The 22,073-nt window shown below is 36.4% G+C and overlaps 1 long non-coding RNA gene across 4 annotated transcripts in view; it reads left to right on the top strand.

Moving 5' to 3' along the window:
• Nucleotides 1-22,073, top strand: part of LOC103789015 (uncharacterized) — a 724,824-nt gene that overhangs the window by 403,149 nt on the left and 299,602 nt on the right. For all 4 annotated transcript variants that reach the window (XR_013530713.1, XR_013530714.1, XR_013530711.1 and 1 more), the window contains exon 5: nucleotides 12,461-12,526. This is a non-coding gene — a long non-coding RNA (uncharacterized LOC103789015). The remainder of the gene's footprint in view (nucleotides 1-12,460; nucleotides 12,527-22,073) is intronic.

Below are 22,073 nucleotides of genomic sequence, written 5' to 3'. Positions count from 1 at the left end.
GGCTGCCTCAACTTCAGATCTTGTTATTGGTCTATTTTGGGATTCAACTTCTTCCTGGTTTAGTCTTGGGAGGGTATAAGTGTCCAGGAATTTATCCATTTCTTCTGGATTTGCTGGGTTATGTGCATAGAGTTGTTTGTAGTAATCTCTGTAGTGGTTTGTATTTCTCTGGCTTTGGTTGTGATGTCCCCTTTATCATTTTTTATTGCAACTATTTGATTCTTTTCTCTTTCCTTTTTTATTAGTCTGGCTAGTGGTCAGTCTATATTGTTGATTTTTTTCAAAGAACCAGCTCCTGGTTTTATTGATTTTTTTTAAGGGATTTTGTGTGTGTGTGTGTTTCTGTCTCCTTCAGTTCTGCTCTAATCTTAGTTATTTCTTGTCTTCTGCTAGCTTTTGAATGTTTTTGATCTTGCTCCTCTACCTCTTTCAATTTTGATGATAGGATGTCAATTTTAGATACTTCCAGGTTTCTCATGTGGGCATTTATTGCTATAAATTTCCCTCTAAACACTGCTTTAAGTGTGTCCCAGAGATTTTGGTACGTTGTGTTTTCATTCTCATTGATTTTGAAGAACATCTTTATTTCTGTCTTCATTTCAATATTTATCCAGTTGACACTCAGAAGCAAGTTGTTCAGTTTCCATGTAGTTGTGCAGTTTTGAGTGAGTTTCTTAATCCTGAGTTGTAATTTGATTGTTTTGTGGTCTGATAGACTGTTCGTTATGATTTCCATTCTTTTGCATTTGCTTCCAATTATGTGGTGTGATTTACTTCGAATTATGTGGTCAATTTTAGAGTAAGTGTGATATGGTGCTGAGAAGAATGTATGTTCTGTGGATTTGGGGTGGAGTGTTTTGTAGATGTCTATTAGGTATGCTTGGTCCACATCTGCGTTCAGGTCCTGGATGTCCTTGTTAATTTTCTGTCTCATTGAGCTGTCTAGAATTGACAGTGGAGTGTTGAAGTCTCCCACTATTATTGTGCGGAAGTCTAAATCTCCTTTTAGGATGTTAAGAACTTGATTTATGTATTTGGGTGTTCCTGTGTTGGGTGCATATATATTTAGGATAGTTAGCTCTTCTTGTTGGATTGATCCTTTTACCATTATGTAATGCCCTTCTTTGTCTCTTTTGAGCTTTGTTGGTTTGAAGTCCATTTTATCAGAGACTAGGATTGCAACTCCTGCTTTTTGTTCTCCATTTGCTTGGTAAATCTTCTTCTATCCCTTTATTTTGAGTCTATGTGTTTCTTTGCACATGAGATGGGTTTCCTGAATACAGCATACTGATGGGTCTTGACTTTTTATCCAGTTTGCCAGTCTGTTTCTTTTGATTGGGACATTTAGGCTATTTACATTCAATGTTAATATTTTTATGTGTAAATTTGATTCTGCCTTTTTGTTACTGGCTGGCTTCTTGTCTGTTAGTTGACTTGGTTTTCTCATTGCAATGGTCTTTGCCATTTGGTACGTTTTTGCATTGGCTGGTACTGGTTGTTCCTTTCTGTGTTTAGTGTTTCCTTCAGAAGCCATTGTAAGGCAGGTCTGGTGGTGATGAAAGCTCTCAGTAATTGCTTGTCAGTAAAGGATTTTGTTTCTCCTTCATTTATTAAGCTTAATTTCGCTGGATATGAGATTCTTTGTTGAAAGTTCTTTTCTTTAAGGATGTTGAATATTGGCCCCCACTCTCTTCTGGCTTGTACGGTTTCTGCCAATAGATCTGCTGTGAGTTTATTGGGCTTCCCTTTGTGGGTGACCCAACCTTTCTCTCTGGCTGCCTTTAGCATTTTTTCCTTCACTTCAACCCTGGAGGTGAATCTGATGATTATGTGCCTTGGGGTTGCTCTTTTTGAGGAATATCTTTGTGGAGTTCTCTGTATTTCTTGAATTTGAATGCTGGACTGCCTTGCTAGGCTGGGAAAGTTCTCCTGGATAATACTCTGGAGACTGTTTTCCAGCTTGGATTCATTTTCCCCATCACATTCAGGTCCACTGATCAAGCATAGATTAGGTCTTTTCACATAATCCCATATTTCTTGGAGGCTTTGTTCATTTCTTTTCACTCTTTTTTCTCTAGTCTTGCCTTCTCATTTTATTTCATTGAGTTTATCTTTAATCTTTGATAACTTTTCTTCTGCTTGATCGATTCGGCTATTGAAACCTGTGTTTGCTTTGTGTAGTTCTCATGCTGTGTTTTTCAGCTCTATGAAGTTGTTTATGTTCTTCTCCAAGCTGGTTATTCTAGTTAGCATTTTGTCTAACCTTTTTTTCAAGGTTTTTAGTTCCTTTGCATTAGGTTAGTACATGTTCCTTTAGCTCAGAGAAGTTTGTTATTACCTACCTTCTGAAGCTTATTTCTGTCAGTTCCTCTAACTTGTTCTCTGTCATATTTTCTTCCCTTTTTGGTGAGGAGTTGTGATCTCTTGAAGGAGAAGAGGCATCCTGTCTTTCATGGTTTCATCTTTTTTGTGCTGGTTTTCTTCCCATCTTCGTGGATTTATCTAGCTTTGATCTCAGGGAGCTGCTTGATGAGGTTGCTTTTTTGCCTGTGGAGGCACTGCTGGGTTGCCAGGGACTCTGCCCAATTGCTAGGTAGGCTTCCTGTGTCTTTTTTTGACACAGGGAGATTAGGCCCACCTCTTTAATGGCAGATGCCCTTTCATCCATGGAGCTGGATCATTCAGGGTTCAGCTGGGACTGAAACACTGAAGTGTTAGGGCTTCAGCCCACTGGGGTCTGTGGGGGAGGGACCCTCCCAGCTGCACCATCTGCCTCTCCGCTTTCAGCTCCCTCTCTCTTGGGATGGGAGGGTGACAGTAGCTCAGTCTGCAGCCCTCTTGACCGGCTTATGCATTTGCTTAGATTTGTACCAAGAATCCACAGCACCGGCCCAGATTATTATTCAACTGTGCACTTGCACTTTCTGGTGCTTGACCAGCGAAGATCCCCTGTTCTATGAATTGCTGAGGCTTTGTGGGAAGTGCCATTTCTGGAGCAGGGTGCCAGGAGAGAGCCCCAAATTATCCAGTCAGATATACTTTCTGGGTGAAGCAGCACCCCTCCCCACCTCAGTTGGCCCTACCTGGGCTGTGCTCACCATCTAACCAGTCCCATTGAAATGAATCTGGTACCTCAGTTGGAGCTAGGACATCTCTTGTTTTCTGCATCTCTCTCACTGGATGTTGTGCACTGGAGCTGTCTCTATTCAGCCGTCTTGTCCCTCCCCCTTCACTCTTGCCATCTGAAAAGAAAAAAGCGCTAATATTAATGTTAGTAAAAATCTGTTTTGAGTATGCATCTCCTATGCTCAGAGAGGTTTGATATCTCCCACTTCTCACAGTATAAAACCCAGCAGTTTATCTTGGTACTCAATCCCTTTGAGTGTTTGGCCCTTCCTACCTTTCCATTTTAATTTTCTAACACTGTTCTACAAATATTCATGCACTTTGCCATCTATGTGGATATCTGTAATATGCTTTTTCTACCCATGATATCCCTCCTGTGTCTTATAACTAGAAGTACTATGCATACTTTTTATCCTAGTGCACAGTTCATGTTCTCACCAAATTTTGTCATCCTTCCTCCCTACTACTGTAGGTGAGCAGTGCAATACAGCAATTAGAGTCATTGCCAGAGTTTGAACATTTAGCAGCTATGCTATCTTTTCCGCATTATTAAACTAGTCTCAGTGTGTCTTTATCTGTAAAATGGGTTTAATAGTAACTGTTTTATGAGTTGCATTGTGAGGATTATGTGAGAAAAGACCTCTAAAGCATTTACTAACATATTTGGCAAGAATTATTAACCATGGCTTTATTTTTTTTCTGATTTGCACTCAAAAGCTATATTCAAACACTTGTTTGGAGATGTTTTCTTATATTATACTTTTGTATATTTAACAGTGTTGTGAATATAACTGTAGAATCTTGGCCATAAGGACATATTATCAGCCTTCTCGATAATATCTACCATATGCCTTTTCTTGCAACTAGTATATGCCAGGTTAACAATGAATGAATAAATAAAATAGAAGAGTATAAGAAACACTGATTGGATCATTGGGAAAACAAGGCTGTCTCAGCTCTGCTGACATCTTGTTGTGTCATATTAGCTATTAATAACTGACTTCTTTGAAAGTCAGTGTCTTTATTCCAAATATAGATAGAACTAGTAGGTAATATCTATGTCATTTTTCAGTGGCAGGGTATAGCTATCTGAGATATGGCTTAATTCTCCTAATGTAAATATAGGCTATTTGTTATAATTATTTAATTTCTTTACTGAAAACTTTTAATTTTATTGTACTTCATTTTTAAGTCCTCAGATGCTCAGAACTGAGATGATAATACTTCTTAATTCATTTTACACAATTACCCCTGATCTGTGGGAGACTGTTTTTTCTTTTTAAAAATTGTGTTACATGGTGTAGTTTGAAGTCAGGTAGCATGATGGCTCCATCTTTGTATTTTTTTGCTTAGGATTGTCTTGGCTGTATGGGCTCCTTTTTGGTTCCATATGAAGCTTAAGGTGGTTTTTTCCAGTTCTGGGAAGAAGGTCAATGGTGGCCTGATGGGGATAGCATTGAATCTATAAATTACTTTGGAGAGTATGACCATTTTCACAATACTGATTCTTCCTAACCATGAGCATGGAATGTTTTTCCATCTGTTTGTGTCCTCTCTTATTTCCTTGAGCAGTGTTTTGTAGTTCTCCTTGAAGAGATCCTTCATGTCCCTTGATAGTTGTATTCCTAGGAATTTTATTTTCTTTGTAGCAATTGTGAAGGGGAATTTGTTCATGATTTGGCTCTCTGTTTGTCTGTTATTGGTGTATAGAAATGCTTGTGATTTTTGCACATTGATTTTGTATCCTGAGACTTTGCAGAATTTGCTTATCATCTTAGTGAGATTTTTGGGCTGAGAGGATGGTGTCTTCTGAATATACAAACATGTTATGTGCAAATTGAGACAATTTGACTCCCTTTTTTCCTAGTTGAATACTGTTTATTTCTTTTTCTTGCCTGATTGCTGTGACTAGAACTTCCAAATACTGTGTTGAATAGGAGTGCTAAGAAAGGGCACCCTTGTCTTGTGCCAGTTTTCAAAGGAAATGCTTCCAGTTTTTGCCCAGTCAGTATATTGACTGTGGATTTGTCATAAATAGCTTTTATTATATTGAGATATGTTTCATCAATACCTAGTTTATTAAGAGTTTTTAGCATAAAGGGCTACTTAATTTTGCTGACGGCCTTCTCTGCATCTATTGAGATAATTATGTGGTTTTTGTCTTTGGTTCTGTTTATGTGATGATTACGTTTATCGATTTGCATATGTTGAACTAGGCTTGCATGCCAGGGATGAAGCCTACCTTAATCAAAATAGTATAGTACTGGTACCAAATCAGAGATATAGACCAATGGAACAGAACAGAGGCCTCAGAAAGAACGCCACATATCTACAACCATCTGATCTTTGACAAACTTGACAAAAACAAGCAATGGGGAAAGGATTCTCTGTTTAATAAATGGCGTTGGGAAAACTGGCTAGCCATATGCAGAAAGCTGAAACTGGACGCCTTCCTTACACCTTGTACAAAAATTAAATCCAGATAGATTAAAGATTTAAACATAAGACCTAACACCATAAAAACCCTAGAAGAAAACCTAGGCAATACCATTCAGGACTTAGGCATAGGCAAGGACTTTATGACTAAAATGCCAAAAGCAATGGCAACAAAAGCCAAAATAAACAAATGGTATCTAATTAAACTTAAGAGCTTATGCACAGCAAAATAAACTATCATTAGAGTGAACCAGCAACCAACAGAATGGGAAAAAATTTTTGCAATCTACCCATCTGAAAAAGGGCCACTATCCAGAATCAACAAAGAACTTAACAAATTTACAGGAAAAATAACCAACCCATCAAAAATTGGGTGAAGTATATGAACAGACACTTTTCAAAAGAAGACATTTATACAGCCAACAAATATATGAAAAAATGCTTATCATCACTGGTCATTAGAGAAATACATATCAAAACCACATTGAAATACCACCTCATGCCAGTTAGGATGATGATCATTAAAAAATCAGGAGATAACAGATGTTGGAGAGGATGTGGAGAAATAGGAATGCTACTATTGGTAGCAGTGTAAATTAGGTCAACCATTGTGGAAGACTGGTGATTCCTCAAGGATCTAGGAATAGAAATACCATTTGACCCTGCAACCCCATTACTCTGTATATACCCAAAGGATTATAAATCATTCTGTTATATGTTCATTGCAGCACTGTTTACAATAGCAAAGGCTTGGAACCAACCCCAATGCCCATAAATGATAGACTAGATAAAGAAAGTGTGGCACATACACACCACAGAATATTATGCAGCCATAAAAAGGATGAGTTCATGTCCTTTGCAGGGTCATGGATGAAGCTGGAAACCATCATTCTCAGCAAACTGACACAAGAATGGAAAACCAAACACCGCATTTTCTCACTCATAAGTGGGTGTTGAACAATGAGAACACATGGCCACAGGGAGGGGAACATCACACACACTGGGGCCTGTCGGGGGCTGGTGGAGCTAGGGGAGGGATAGCAGTGGGTGGATAGATTTTGGAGGGATAACGCTAGGAGAAATACCTAATGTAGATGATGGGGAGATGGATTCAGCAAACCACCATGGCATGTGTATGCCTGTGTAACAATCCTGTACGATCTGCACATGCACCCCAGAACTTAAAATATAAGAAAAACAAATTATGTTATATGTATTTCCCTTGAACTTACATATTCTGTGGCTTAGAGATTTAAATATGACAGTAAAATTATAAAAGCAGTAGAAGTAGAAGAAAATGTACAAAACAAAATAACCAGAGCAAAAATAATTTTTCCTGGTCACTTCTTTCATTGTACATTTCTCAACACCCAATAACTAAGAGGATCTGTCATTTCTGCATCAAATATATCTCTTTGCCTTTTCATCTAGCCATGTCCTCTGCTAATACACCAGTTGAGGACATGATCATCTTTCTTTCAGATTATTGTAGTAACCTCCTCTGAAATGACTTTTCTCTCATTCATTCTTCAGATTTTAGTTAGGCTCACCCTTTATAAGCTTATTTATTTATTTAGTGTAAGCTAATTTGAAATGTGTTTTTCTTTTTGCAATCAGAATAATCTTATGATAAAAAACTTTTAAAAAGTAACATCTACATTAAATTATTATTAATTTTTGTGGGTACATAGCAGTTGTATATGTTTGTGGGTTACATAAATTACTTTGATATAGGCATGCAATATGTTTAATTACATCAGGTAAATGGGGTATTCATCACTTCCTGCACTTAGCCTTTGTTACAAACAACCCAGTAATACTCTTTCAGTTATTTTCAAATATACAGTTAAATTATTTTTGACCATAGTTTTTTTAAGAGCAGAAATAAATTTTATAGTGAGTCTGTCTCATACAATCCACTCACTTTGTAGAAAATTTCTCCTTTCCTCAGATTTATTTGAGTTGCTAAAAAACAGCCATGTAAAATCTAGGTTTGTTCACACTAAGTGCTTTTCTTTTTCTCATTAACAAAAACCTGTGTTTTTTTTTCTTTCTCAGCAAGAACCAGTATTATTTAATTAGCAACTTTCTATAGAATCAACCTAGTTGATATAATTCTTTATAGTTTTAGTGGATTATGGGTAAAAAATATGAGTGTATTTATGTATTTGCCATATGTTTGATGGTAAATTAGTGGTTTCAATTCCTCATTATATCTATAAATCAGATCATTAAGTAAACAAATTATTTGAATTATCAAATGCAACATAATTTCTTCTGATCCAAGCAATTTTGGGATGATCCTACTATTAAATATTATCAGGAAGAATATTAAGAGGGTAGACAAGTAGTGGTTGAACTGCTCTCAAAATGTGAATTATCTGCACATTTGGAAATGTTTCAGAAATTTAATTTCCGTCTTCCACTTCAATGTGTATGGCAGCAAATATTAATTCACCCTATACTACTCCTAGCATTATGAAGAGCAAAACAGCAGCATATGCAGTATTTCTGTAGAATTGTTTTCTACTTGGAAATATAGAGAATAGTATTTTAGATGCCTACAGCTTTTGGAAGGTGACATTTTAGCCTTATCTGATATACATTGCCTTTAGTTAATTTCTTTGGTCAAATAAAAGATTCTTTGATTTTCCTTTATGAAAGTTGCCAGAAAATTTTCCAAGTTTAAAATCGAAATTCTCTTAAATTACTTAGAATTCTCTAATTATTAGTTTTTTTTTTTTCCAATGGAAGCCACCTCAAGCTCCAATATTCTTTCCGCATTCAGTTTATATCAGTTGTTATTCAGCATAGGTCAATGATTTAGTTCAGATCATTTTTTTTGCCTCTGTAACATGGTACTTAAATTCTAATTTAACTTTTCTATGTATGTTTACATTTCATTCTCAGTTAGTAGTATACTTTTTAGGTTAAGCATTGTGTTAGGCAACATGTGTAGGAAAACATGCTGGACCTATTGTCAGAAATCCCAGGTTCAAGTCCAAATTCTGACACTATCTTTCTGAACTTGGGCAAATAGCAATCTCTCCGGAATCTGTTTTCCAGTGAGCTACCTTACTTTTCATTGTGTGTGTTAAGTGAAATATAGTGAAATCCCTTTGTAGGCTCTAGAGAGTCCTAGAGTTATAAGGTGCTTTTTTTCTCTTTTGTGGACCCATCAACACAGTGTAGAAAAAGAGCTCAGATATTGATAAATAAAGAATTTTTTAAGGCTTAATGAAAATAAAAAAGAATTCACTATATTCCAAATGATTCACTGAGTTTCTACAGTACTCATAGATATTATTTAAAGTAATTATTTTCCCCTATCAAGTGGTCATAGAGCATGAACAAGAACAGAATATGATAAGGTTTCAGAGTATTGCATTTTCTTCACAGAATTTCAACATGTTTCCAATGGCTAGGTTGTTGTGAAGAATTCATGTAAACATCAGATAAGTTTTACTCTTTTCCTTTCATATAGAAATAGGATCTTAATGTGACATATATTTGTGTTTGAAACTGAGCCATAATCCAAATAAACAGTGTCCTCAGTTTTATCCAAATAAAAATTATTTTGTCTCTTCTGGGGAAGATAATTAATTAGAAGAAAATAATTTTTCTCAAGACATTTACTTAAACATACATGTCATACCCACTTAAATACTTACTTATCTTCATGATTTTAGAAATTCAGCCTATGTAATTTTTCATCCAGAGCTCAAAGGATATTTGCTAACTGAATTTAGAGCTCTATAATAAGTAAATAGCTTAGTTACAACTAAACAAAAAAGGATGAATTGCTTTTCTATGTTAGTGAATAATAGTCATGTTAACCACTGAAAATAAATGAAAATGATTTCAACTCCAGAAACTGGCTGATCTTTGAAGCTAGGTAGGGTGTATAGAAATAATACAGTCAGCAATTTTGGCCTCATGTACCTTTCCCATGATGCATTTACAATCTGTACATCTCATTTATCAGCTGTTGTTGCAACCGTACTTTCAGATTTTATATAAACCAAAACATATAATCTAAGAAATAAACATGAAAGAATTCATTTCATTCCTTTAATGTAGAATCAAATGTATTTTTAAAAAATCACAGTATACATATAGCATATGCTTTCTTAATGCAAAGATGAGACATTTTCTTTTACTTTAAGCAGATTTTCAAATCATATAAAATAAAATTTCCTATTAGTGGCATATTATGGAAAATCTAAATAGTGCATGCAAAATATAACCTTTTCTAAATGATGACTCAGTATTGCTTGACAGATTAGTCAGTCACAGCATGATTTGATTCTGTGCTTGTTTGTGCTCAGTGTGATTTCAGAACCTGAAACTAAGTAATTAAAATCTACCTTATCTCACGAAGTCAGTGGGAGAGGCTCATTATGAATCCAGAAACAGGCTTATGGGCCTGTGGTCATGCATCAGAACGAAAAGCCGAGATTGTGTTTATGCCTTCAGAAAGTGTAGTCATCCATCTTTGGAGTTTCGGCACCAGAAACAGTAGTCTCCTGACTGGTGGCAGAAAGGGACTGAAAAATTCAATTAGGGTTGTAGTTATTTTTCAAAAATACCATTTCTATATTATCCAGCCAATTTACTAAAGGATGAGGTAAAATGTAGAATAATCTGTCAGATTATTAATTAGATGATATTCTAGCTTACTTTAGGATCTTACACTAATAGAGACCTGGTTTATAGGCAACATTTTTACTTAGTAGCCAAAAGACTTGCCCTATATCTTATCCAACTCTTTTTCACTCTCCAGCAACTTCTGCTCATTTTCTTAGTAAAATGTTTGTATAATGTTGAGTAAAGTAAAAAAAAAAAAAAAAAAAGACCACTTTATTGACAGCACTTGGGGGGAAGACTTTTCATGTGGATGTATAAAATATTGCCATAAATAACTTTTCAGCCACATATTTATTTTTACACTCTCTATTTCTGATATATACAGAATTAACCTTTTTAATGAAACTATGTTTCTAAGGCCAGTAACAATTAGTGTCAATTCTTATTCATTTCATCATTCAGGTTCATTTTACAAATATTTATTTGGCGTCTCTGTACTGAGTACACTTCTGTGTATGGAGATTAAAAGAGATAAATACAACTGTTAAAATTCCTGCACTCATGTGTGAGTCTAGTGGGACAGCAGGCATTAAAAAACCTAAGACAAAAACTATATAGTTGTGATACCTATGAAAAAGGAAATATGCAAGGTATCATTAGAGTACATAAGCACTGGGGACAAACACTTGATGAGATTTGAAATTGGTCAGGAAACACTTATAAGAAGACATACATGAGGCCAAAAAACATATGAAAAAATGCTCATCATCACTGGTCATTAGAGAGGTGCAAATCAAAACCACATTGAGATACCATCTCACGCCAGTTAGAATGGTGATCATTAAAAATTCTGGAGACAACAGATGCGGGAGAGGATGAGGAGAAATAGGAACACTTTTACACTGCTGGTGGGAGTGTAAATTAGTTCAACCATTGTGGAAGACAGTGTGGCGATTCCTCAAGGCCTTAGAAATAGAAATTCCATTTGATCCAGCAGTCCCATTACTGGGTATATATCCAAAGGACTATAAATTGTTCTACTATAAGGACACATGCACACGAATGTTCATTGCAGCACTCTTTACAGTAGCAAAGACCTGGAACCAATCCAAATGCCCATCGATGATAGACTGGATTGGGAAAATGTGGCACATATACACCATGGAATATTATGCAGCAATCAGAAATGATGAGTTTGCGTCATTTGTAGGGACATGGATGAATCTGGAGAACATCATTCTCAGCAAACTGACACAGGAACAGAAAATGAAATACCGCATATTCTCACTCATAGGCGGGTGATGAAAAATGAGAACACATGGACACAGGGAAGGGAGTACTAAACACTGGGGTCTATTGGGGGGAATAAGGGAGGGACAGCAGGGGATGGGAGCTGGGGAGGGATAGCCTGGGGAGAAATGCCAAATGTGGGTGAAGGGGAGGAAGGCAGCAAAACACACTGCCATGTGTGTACCTATGCAACTGTCTTGCATGTTCTGCACATGTACCTGAAAACCTAAAATGCAATTAAAAAAAAGAAAAAAAAAAAAAGAAGAGATGCCTTGATTTCTTGCCTGCCTGTCAGTTATAACCTCAGAAATGGAATTCACATACTAACTCAGTTTTCTTTTTCTCCAAACTATATCCTGTACAGTGGCCAGCATGATCTTTGCCATGTTTAAATATGATCATGCCTGCCTCCTGATTGATTCCCTTCAGCAGCTTCACAGCTCTTTAAGACTGAAATCCTTATTAGGAGTAATTAGAAACCGTCATGCCTGCATCTCTTGCTCTCTTTGGCACCCCATTTCTTTTATGTTGCCTTTATTCTCAGACATACTCTGGTCATGTGAGGGCAAAGGCAGCCTCCCTAAAGATTTGTATTTATGCATTTCTAACAGTCCTTCATCTTAGTTCCCCAAATTGCATGGAACACAGGAAAGAAGGCTGCCAAAAGAGATATGAACAACAAATAACACATACTCTAGCTGTATAATTAAAACAAATTATTCTGCATATAGTGTGTTTCCAACTGTCACTAATGCTCTCTATATTTAAATAACTATATTTAAACAAGTATGTAAAGTAATTTGCTACAGTGAATTCCCACATATTGAGATAATTTTAAACCTTCATGGAGATATTAGGACTGAGGTGGAAGTTTGTGAGAAAAATTATTTTATACTCTACGGTCTAGTTCTAGGAAATGCATTTAAATGATACTGTGAACTTCTTTAATAATATTAAATACAGTTAACATTATTCATTACCTACTAATAAGTTTCTTTCTCCCCTTTTCCTTCCTTTTTAGTTTTTGATGAGAACTGTGGAGAATTTCAAGCTTTCTAAGATATAACATGAAGCATTTCTTCTTCATGTGAGTTTTGTTTATTGATAATGTGATATTGCAGCATAAAAGTTATATTAGGCAAATCCCATCACAAGGCTGCTTTTCCTCTTGTCATATATAGCTTCTATGTGGTTCTTTCACTAATGTCCAAGAGGAAAAGCAAAGCCAAAATCTTATCTCTAATACCAAGATCATGGCATGTGTAGCAGGTCAAGCATGGGAAAATGCAAATCATTTGAAGGCTATAAAGATTAGAATAATAAGTTATGTATGTCTGTAAGCCATTGGTCTATAACTGAACAGAGTGTATTTTTGGCTTCAAGCTAGAAAGGTTATGAGTCAAATGCGATTAATGCTGTAGCATAGTTACGTACCTTGAGATCAGCGAGTTGCTATGTATGTTTCCTGATAGATAAGGTAGGTATATTCCCTAAAAATATTTCATTAAGAAGTTTAGGACTCACTCAGTTTTCACATTTGAATTATATATGGTGTATCTATATTTACATATATATTTGTTTCATTTTATTGTGTGTTGTTTTAGATGCATAAATTTGTGATTTCCAGGAAAATTATGTTGCTTTTCATGTCTTCATTATTTTTATGATTTTAGTTATTTCTGTAAGTGAGATTTCAAAACGCTGAAATAATTGGCCATCCAACAGTTAAAATCCGATAGTAGTAAAATGATGGAAATCCTGGATAACTGTGACTATTCTTTATGTCAGTTTTTTCTTAAATCTATATTAACAAAATGCCTTGATTTAGAATTAGCATGAAATAATGCATAAGCTTATTCCCCATCTTTCAGTATCTTAATAGTTTAAATTGATGTCATATTTAAAGTCAAAATTTCCACAAGAAGATACACTTTGAATACAGAAAATTCTCAAAAATGCCTCTGTCAATCAAGTTTCATCTTGTGATACTTTTGTAAGTTATTTTGAGACAAAGTCACGATTATTTACATTTATTTTTAAGCTGTTAATCTCCTAAATGTTTTTATATGCACAATTGATTTTATTTTCACAATATGTCCCTTAGATAAATACAATAATTATTCCAATGATTAATTATAGGTGAGGTATATGAATCTTTATTCTACAGTAGAACACTTAATTTGAAAGCGACTGGAATTTAAAACTTTTTCTTTCTGGCCAGACTCTACACTTTTCATGATAAATTGCAGATTGGAGAACAGCCCGGTTTATGTGGCCCAGAGCTTCACCTAGAAATCACATTACAATGCTGGATTTTTATTGGAATATTGTTTGGTTGTTTATTCTATTTGGCTAAACTGCCAGGTATACAAAATTCCCCATAATGTGCTGTAGAGTAATATTGCTTGTCACTTTAAACATAGATAAGATTCTCAAAGCCTCCCTTGGATTACCCCAGAATATCCATGTGTATTTGGAATTGTATAGGAAAATGCAACTGAAGAGTTTCTCTGCAGTGGCCTTGATGAATATGTTCCTGAGATGAAGAAATTAGCCAGCTGTCTGAGAAATAAAAAGATTGCAAAGTTTTTAGCAGTTCTTGAATTCACTGGCTTTTTCAACAGTTTGTAATTAGATCTGAAGATGACTTTCAGTGAAATTAAGATGATCCTTTTTGATCTATCTCAGGGGTTCTCAACCTCAGCACCATTAACATTTCAAACAGATAATGATGTGATATGAGGAGGGCTGACCTGTGCAATGTAGGATGATTCACAGCATCCACGGCCTCTGCCTATTCGATGCCAATCTCAGCCCCCTGTTATGACAAACAACATCTCCAGGTGTTGCCAATGTCTCATGGAAGTGGGCCAAAATAGTTCCCAGTTGAAAACCACTGATTTAGATGTAAACACTTCCCATAAAGACAAATTTTCTCCTGATTTTATGGAATATAAACAAATGTCTAGCCTTTTTCTGAATAATGAGTATATTCATTTTGTTGTGGTTGAATGGAAATTCCTAAGTGACCACTATTCTGTGCTTTCTTTTTAGAATCATTAACTACACTGCTCTCTCAAGCCAATTATCATATATAAGGTTTTCAAGGCCTGTGTGTGTATTCAAAGGTCACATCTGTAGTGAAATGGCAAATCTTTTTATCTGAGAACTCAGTAAATAAAAAGCTACTGTTCAAGGGTAAGAAGCAGCCACGAACTATTTTTTTTCCCAATAAATTCTGCCCTTCTCTACAATCTCAGACACTGTGTTGAGGCAGGGATGCCAGCTTAAAAGACTCATCATTCAAAAGGCTCTTTATATTATTTCTTTGTCTTACTATTGGGCCTTGGCTGAAGCTATTCTGGACAACTCCTCCAGGTTTTCTAACTTCCAGTCTCAAGGATCAGGATATCAGGCATAGTTTCTTTTTCTCTCACAGACTCTCACCTTCTTAGGCATATAAGTTCACTTTTTCTGAGAAATCAACTTGGAATATCAAGAAGTGAAATAGATTGACTAAGGTACTCAAAACATAACAACTGGTACCCATTTCTCTACATTTTCATAACTATCTGAATAACCTTTTTAGAGGCAAAAGTATCTTCAAGGTGACTCTCCATCCATTTCTGTATTATAAAGTAGGAGCCAACTTCTGTTTCCAAAAGACAACTTATCTCCTAAGCTAAATGGTGAGGAATTTTTGCTATCGGTTATTCTACCAGACAGTGATGTAATCTCCTTGCAAATGCAATCTGTTTTTCTGATGAATTGCCAACGTTCGGTGGCCACAGACAGTGGTGAGGACAGGGAAGAAAACCCCATAGGCACAGGTGTCCTTGTTTGAGGATGTCATTAAGTAGTCCATTCTGGTTTATGGCCAGATGCTTCCTTGTTGCCTTTGTACAAGGCCAGTCCGCTCATTTGTGTTTGGTGGTACAAAGAACTATTTTTGTTGTTGAGTGCAATTGCCTCCATTTAGAAGTACTTAAAATGAGCACATGCACTTTCTGGAAAGCTATTTCACTTTCATTTTATTAAATGATTTATTGGATGGCTCCCAAAATGATTACCTAGAAATGTCAGGTAAAGGTTAATTCAATACCATGGGGCAGAGGGGTGTTAGACTTGTGTGGTATGAGGCTGATTACAGCATTTGCCTTAGGAAAGGAAAGGGAATAATTTAGTGTAAGACCATGGTTACCTGACATTATTTTTCAATTTACCTGATGATCAAAAAATACATTTCTGAGTGTCTTTTCCATCTCAGAAAAAGTGGAAATATTTTTGAAGGAATGGTCTCTCTTCACTATTTGAAAATATGTATTGAAATAATTTAGGAATATTTTTTATTTCTACTGAAACACTGTCTTCATATAAGACTATACTATGGAAAAAAGAAGAGGCATGATATGGGAGACAAGGGGAAGTACATTTTGGCAGATATATTATTATATAAAATTTGTGAGGTCTGGAAACTGAATTAGAAAGTGTGAGTTTGATTACTGGCTTCATGGTCTCTGTACTAAATAGCTGGCATTAGGACAATTCATCTTCTTAAGCTTTAGTTTCCTCATCTGGAATATAGAAAATGCAGAACACAGTTTACTTCACACAAACATGCTCAGTCCACACATTTTCTTATTTAAGAAACATTCATTGAGCACCAGCTGTGTCCTGAGAACGGTTTTAAGCTCTGGAAACAAAAGAGTGAGCTGAAACAAGCTCATTCTGCTGCCTTCATGGAGCCTGTGAGTTGGGAGGTTTGTGAGTTGGTTAGAAAGACAGCTATGAATTAAATAATCATATAAACATGTGTGAAATGTTAACTGTGATAATTGCTGTCAAATAAAACAATGCAGTGTTATAACTTTGAGACATGTTCTGAGTCTGAGAGAGCAGGAAACTTCCTTGAGAAAGTAACAGTACAGCTAGATCCCCAAGATGAATAGAAGTTAACTAAGTATAAAGATCTACGTATTTGTATCCCTTGAAAACTCATATGTTGAAATCTACTCACCATTGTGATGATATTGGTAGGTGGGGAATTTGAGAAGTGATTAGATTATAAGGTGCTCTCATGGTTGGGATTAGTGCCCCTAGAAAAGAGGCCTTAGGGAGCTGCCTTGCCCCTTCTACCTGCGAGCACTCAGCATGAACACATCCTCTATGAATGAGAAAGTGGGTCTTCACCAGATATTGAATTTGTTAGGGTCTTGATCTGGAATTTCCTTGCTTCCAGAACTGTGAGCAAGCTACCCAGTCTCTGCTATTTGTTATAGCAGTCCAAACGACCTAAGACACTAAGGGATGGTGGGGAAAGAAAGGGGAGAGTAACGTAGGCAAAGACCCTGTATCAACAGAGAGTGTCAGAGAAAAGTAGTGAAGGCCAGGGTGGTTGATGCCTCAGGAATGAGAGAGAAGCGTAATGGGTAGTGCTGCAGCTGCTGCGGGGGATGCTAGTGGGGTTTAAACATGTAAGGCTTTTTAGACCATATTATGGATTCTGTTTTTTTTTTTTAATTAATATTTTTGAGAAGCCACTAAATAATTTTAAGAAGAATGAAGTGGTGGTGGTGGATATGTAAGTATGTTGTATTTTGGACTCTGATTACAGTGAAGAAGATGGGGGGACGGGATGGATCCTGCAGTAGGCTAAGTGAGGGCTGAGGGCACCTTGGTTTAGGGAGACAGTAGAGGGGAGGGGAAAAGATTAATAGCATTGAGAAGGTAAATTCAATATATATATATATATATATTAGCTATAATTACTGTTGTGACTATGGTTCTTATGCCATGTGATCAAACTACTGATGTTCTTCCTTTTGAGTTGGAACCAATTGCTTTTTCAGGCTTAATGATATGGTTTGACTCTGTGTCCCCACCCAAATCTCATCTCAAATTGTAATCCTCATGTGTCCAAGGAGGGACCTGGTGGGAGGTGATTGGATCACAGGGGAAGATCTTCCCCATGCTGTTCTTGTGATAGCGATTTCTCATGTTTAAAAGTGTGGTACTTCTTTTCACTCTCTCTCTCACCTGCCACTATGTGAGATGTGCTTGCTTCCCTTTGCCTTCTGCCATGATTGTACATTTCTTGAGGCCTCCTAGCCATGTTTCCTGTTAAGCCTATGGAACCGTGAGTCAATTAAACCTCCTTTCCTTATATATTATGCAGTCTCAGGTTGTTCTTTATAGCAATGTGAGAACAAACTAATACACTTAGAAAAATTTGATGCCAATGTATAACCCCCTTCTTCACATATTTATTATTTGATAATCATCATCTTTAAGGAGAAATCTCCACCCAGTAAGTTGAGACCAAGCACAGGTGCCAGGGGCCCACCAGTCAGGAATCCCCAGTGCTGTCCAGGCAGGCCCAGACTCTTCTGTGCTCTTGGACGATGACAGTATTACCCTGTCACTTCCTTGCAAACTGTAGCCCCAGCAAGCGGTGTCACTTTTATTGGACTCTAGTGGATTCTGAGAGATCCAATAGGAGATCTTAAGTTGCACCGAACACTGCTGTCTCCTTGTGGATTCTAGGGGTTCCAACAGGAATGGTGCACCTCTTCTGAGAAGACCCATGGGCAGCTTAACCATCAGTTGTCCTAAATTGCCATGTTTTCAATCCAGGTTCCCTATTTTTTTTTTGGTGATGAGGTATAGTTTTAAAATTTTTCATTTTCTCCTATGTTACTTGAAGGGCAAAAAATCACATTGCATGGAATTGGCAATCTGGTGCATAGCAATGACTAAGTCTCTATTCTTTGATACTTGACTCCCTTTAATCCTCATTTGGAGTTCTGACAGTTAGTGTATAAACTTGAACTCATTTCTTTTTCCTGACTGCATTCAAGTTGTTGCACTAGGAAGACGGGGACAGAAGTATCTACATACTCAAGAATATTTTGAAGTTAAAACATTATATTCATTTCTATGAATATTTTCATGTCAAATATTTATTTGTTCCACAAATTTTAAGCATATATTAAAATAGTGCCTGAAACTGTTGAGTAAAGAAAACAGATACAAACACAAAATATGTCTGTTCTTTTGGTATTTGTACTCTGATTAGGATTGGATGGAGTGGGGTTGAGACTGCGATACCTTCCTAAAATTCAGTCCTGCCAGCCCACGCCCTGGCCCTGATATATAAGAGGAATGCACTCTGGTCTGATGTGGCACATCTCTCACTACTGGCCAAGGAGTGGCCACTTGCTCCTCTCTGGAGATCATGATCTAAGCAAATGGCACTTGAATTCCCTGTCCAAACAACTTCAAGCCCATACTTTCAGGGAGTGCACAGGCCTATTTCCTGGGTCCATTTGCACAAGACAAAGTGTATCACTGTTGTACTCCCTTCTATGTCTGAGGAGTGGCCAGGGGAATTATAGTTTACCTGGGGTATGAGATGGACACTGTAGATGGAACATGGATATAAATGCACTGGTGTGTCTCACATATGAACATGAGACCCATTCCTGTATGAGACAATGTCAAGGGTGGGAGGAAAAAGGGGTTGGGGTATGGGTGAGGGTTGATTTCCTTCTCTAATACTGTTATATTCTGGCATAGAACACCAAGCAGTCGAAAGTTCTACATTTGAACTTGGCCTTTCATTACCAACCTATTTTGGTCAAGGTAGGAAGGTAAAATGTATTTTACTTAGCAGTTTTATTACTTGATTTCTAAACTTCTAAATATTTAAACATGCATTAGTAGGCCTTAAAAATCTTAGGAGAAGGTTTATTAGATAGGTGTTTAATCAATAGGTAAGCAAATACCTGAAGACAATCATTGTAGACAGTGATAAATGTATGAATGTAATAAGTCAGGGAGATGTGACCGTGACCTCTGGAAATAGCAGCTCTATTAGACTGGTTGCTGAAGAAACTTCTCTTTGAACAAGCAACAGATAAATGAGGTGAATAAGAAGGCATTCATTAGAAAGATCTTAGTGCAGGTCATTTCTGTGAACGGAAAAAGATGCAAAGGGTCTAAGGAAGAGAGGCACTTGGTGCATCCAATAGAAATAGAGCCAATAAAAAGGACAGTGCAATTGGAGTATAGTAAACCCAAGTACCTAGTATATCTTGGAGTTAGAGAAGCCTGCAGGAGCCAGATCCTATAGGACCTTGAAAAATCACAGTTTAAAATATGGATTGATTCCAAATGCAGTTTAAAGCACTAGAACATTTTACACAGCAGAGCAGTGTGTTATGATTTATGTTTTACAATGATCATTCTGGCCATCCAGTATCAAATAAATAGTGGAGACATAGTAACAGAAATAAGAAAATGATATAAGACTATTGCAATGGTACAAGTTAATGTTGATAGTGGTTTGGATTATGTTTCTGGTACTCTGCCAGGCATTTGGTATGAAAATGTTTTTATTGAATACGTGTTAAGAACTTTTCTATGACTCCAGCCTGAGTGATAGAGTGAGACCATGTCTCTAAAAAGAAAATACATAAAATATAGAACATAACTATTATATTGAGTTTTATGGAAACTTCTAGCAACTAATTACATGTTGAATTCCTTTAGGGACAACACTGTTGAGCCCATGCCTCAGCAAACTGACTATTCATTCAGTAGTCTTCCTCTTTCAGACTGTGCCCCCTCCACATGTGATGCTAACAACATCAGAAAGTCAAACCAAATTATTTAAAATACTATTTGAAGATGAAATAGAGCAAACTGCAGTTTGAGTTCTGTGGCGGGTCACCTCTTAAGGCTCAGACTGAGTTCTGTGGTGGGTCACCTCTTAAGAGCTGAAAGTGGAAAATGGTTAGAAGGGAACAGGAAAAAGTATGGGGAAATAGCACAAATTTATTCCAGTGTCATGTCAGATGAAACTAAAGTTGAAATCCTTGGCTTATTCATAAAACTGTGGTGTATCATGTGAAGTCTTTGCATAATGAATGACTAAGCAATGTTTTCACTTTATGCCGCTGAATTATTAACAGGTACGGTGGAGTTTACAAACACCAGAAAGTTCAGTTTACCCAGCAGGTATTTCCTGAAGGACCACTGTACATAGATGAAACCAGGGAACAGGAGGAAACTTTAATTCTTGACTTAGAAGTCCTAGAGGACTAGAGGAGGCCACAATTTAGTAATGGCTTTGATTTGTAAATCTTTACAGCCTACTTTTTGATTGTTATACAGTTTGCAGGTTTTCTTTTGTTTGTTTTTATTTGACCACTTTATTTTCCTTGATACTGTCTTCTTTACATGCAAACTTTCAAAAAAGGAGGCTTTGTGAATTGCAGAATTTTCTTTAAAACAGCCCCATTCCCATGGATGTCTTTATTATTTAGTGAAACTGTTATTATCCCCTAAATTCTTGTCCAGAGGGTAAATTCCTCCGTAGTTTCTTTTAATGTTCTAATCACCATGAAATGTAACAAACCTGCCTCTGGTCTTATCTTTTGTTCAAAGTATCTAGGTACCATTAAACTAGATCTTGATTTTGTGATTAAATGGTAAAAGCACTTTCTTAGGTAAAAGGAATATATTGTCTGCCATGTGGGTGTCATTTAAAAATAACAAAATACATTTTTTTGCACTGTGACTTCCATCGTGCTTATGGTATCCTTGTTAGAAATGATAATTCCTTTTGCTTTGAAATGATTTTTTCCTTGACTTTTTTAGACTTACACAAAATTTATATTTCCATATGGCTTTTATAAAAATACCTTTCCGATGCTCACATTGTCACTAATTATATGAATGATAATCAAGATATACAACATATGTAACAATATACATGAAGGGATTATCTACATGATTTTATGTCATCTTTACAACAACCTATAAAGTATCCATAACATAGATTTTGCAAAATCTTCATTTTTATAAAACTGGCATTGTTTGTTCACTCTCTTTAAAAAAAACTCCGCACTATAATGTAAACACTATGAAGTCAAGGATTTCGTCTGTTTCCCTGTTATTCTTCAGTGCTTGCCTGATGCCAGATCCAAAGGTGGTACTTAACCTGACTTTCTAAAGACATGACAGTCAGAGATTAAATGGCTTGCCTACAGTAACACAACTACTGTAGAGCAGTCCTACTCCAAAGACTGTTCTTAGTGAGCTTTATGCGTAGTTTCAAGAGGGACATTCATAACCCTGCTGGGATTAGAATTAGGGATTCTTTATGCCATTTGGATTTATCTAATAATGGTGGAGCTAAAGATCTAATATATTTTACATTATCTAATTTGGGAGAATGTTTTATTCTAGATAAATAGCATCAGATTCTTATTAAACACAAATGACTTGCTGTAGGGCTTTTCTTCTTCATGTTCCAATTTAGTCCTAAGGGAACTGAGCGATGAATGTCAACTTCCCCTTTCTCAGATAACCCATATAAAGTTATGTGTTTCATAGGCTATCTAATTAAAGTCTTCCTATCCTGCCATAAATGAGTTTAGACATAGTAAATTCTCCTTTCTGGGGAAATTATTGATCTTTCCATCATTGTTCTAATGACAAACATTGGGTGATTTCACATTTCCTGCTGCAGTGAGTTTCAGCTCCTATTCTGAGCATTCAAGATGTTTGCTTTTCTTACACTCTCTTCTAAACATTGAAACCCAGTTATATCTTCAGTCCTGACTTCCTTT

The sequence above is a fragment of the Callithrix jacchus genome, chromosome 2 (assembly GCF_049354715.1).
Source record: "Callithrix jacchus isolate 240 chromosome 2, calJac240_pri, whole genome shotgun sequence".
NCBI lineage: Eukaryota > Metazoa > Chordata > Mammalia > Primates > Cebidae > Callithrix > Callithrix jacchus.
Note: the sequence above shows the minus strand (reverse complement) of the source record. Positions and strands in the feature narration are given on the sequence as shown.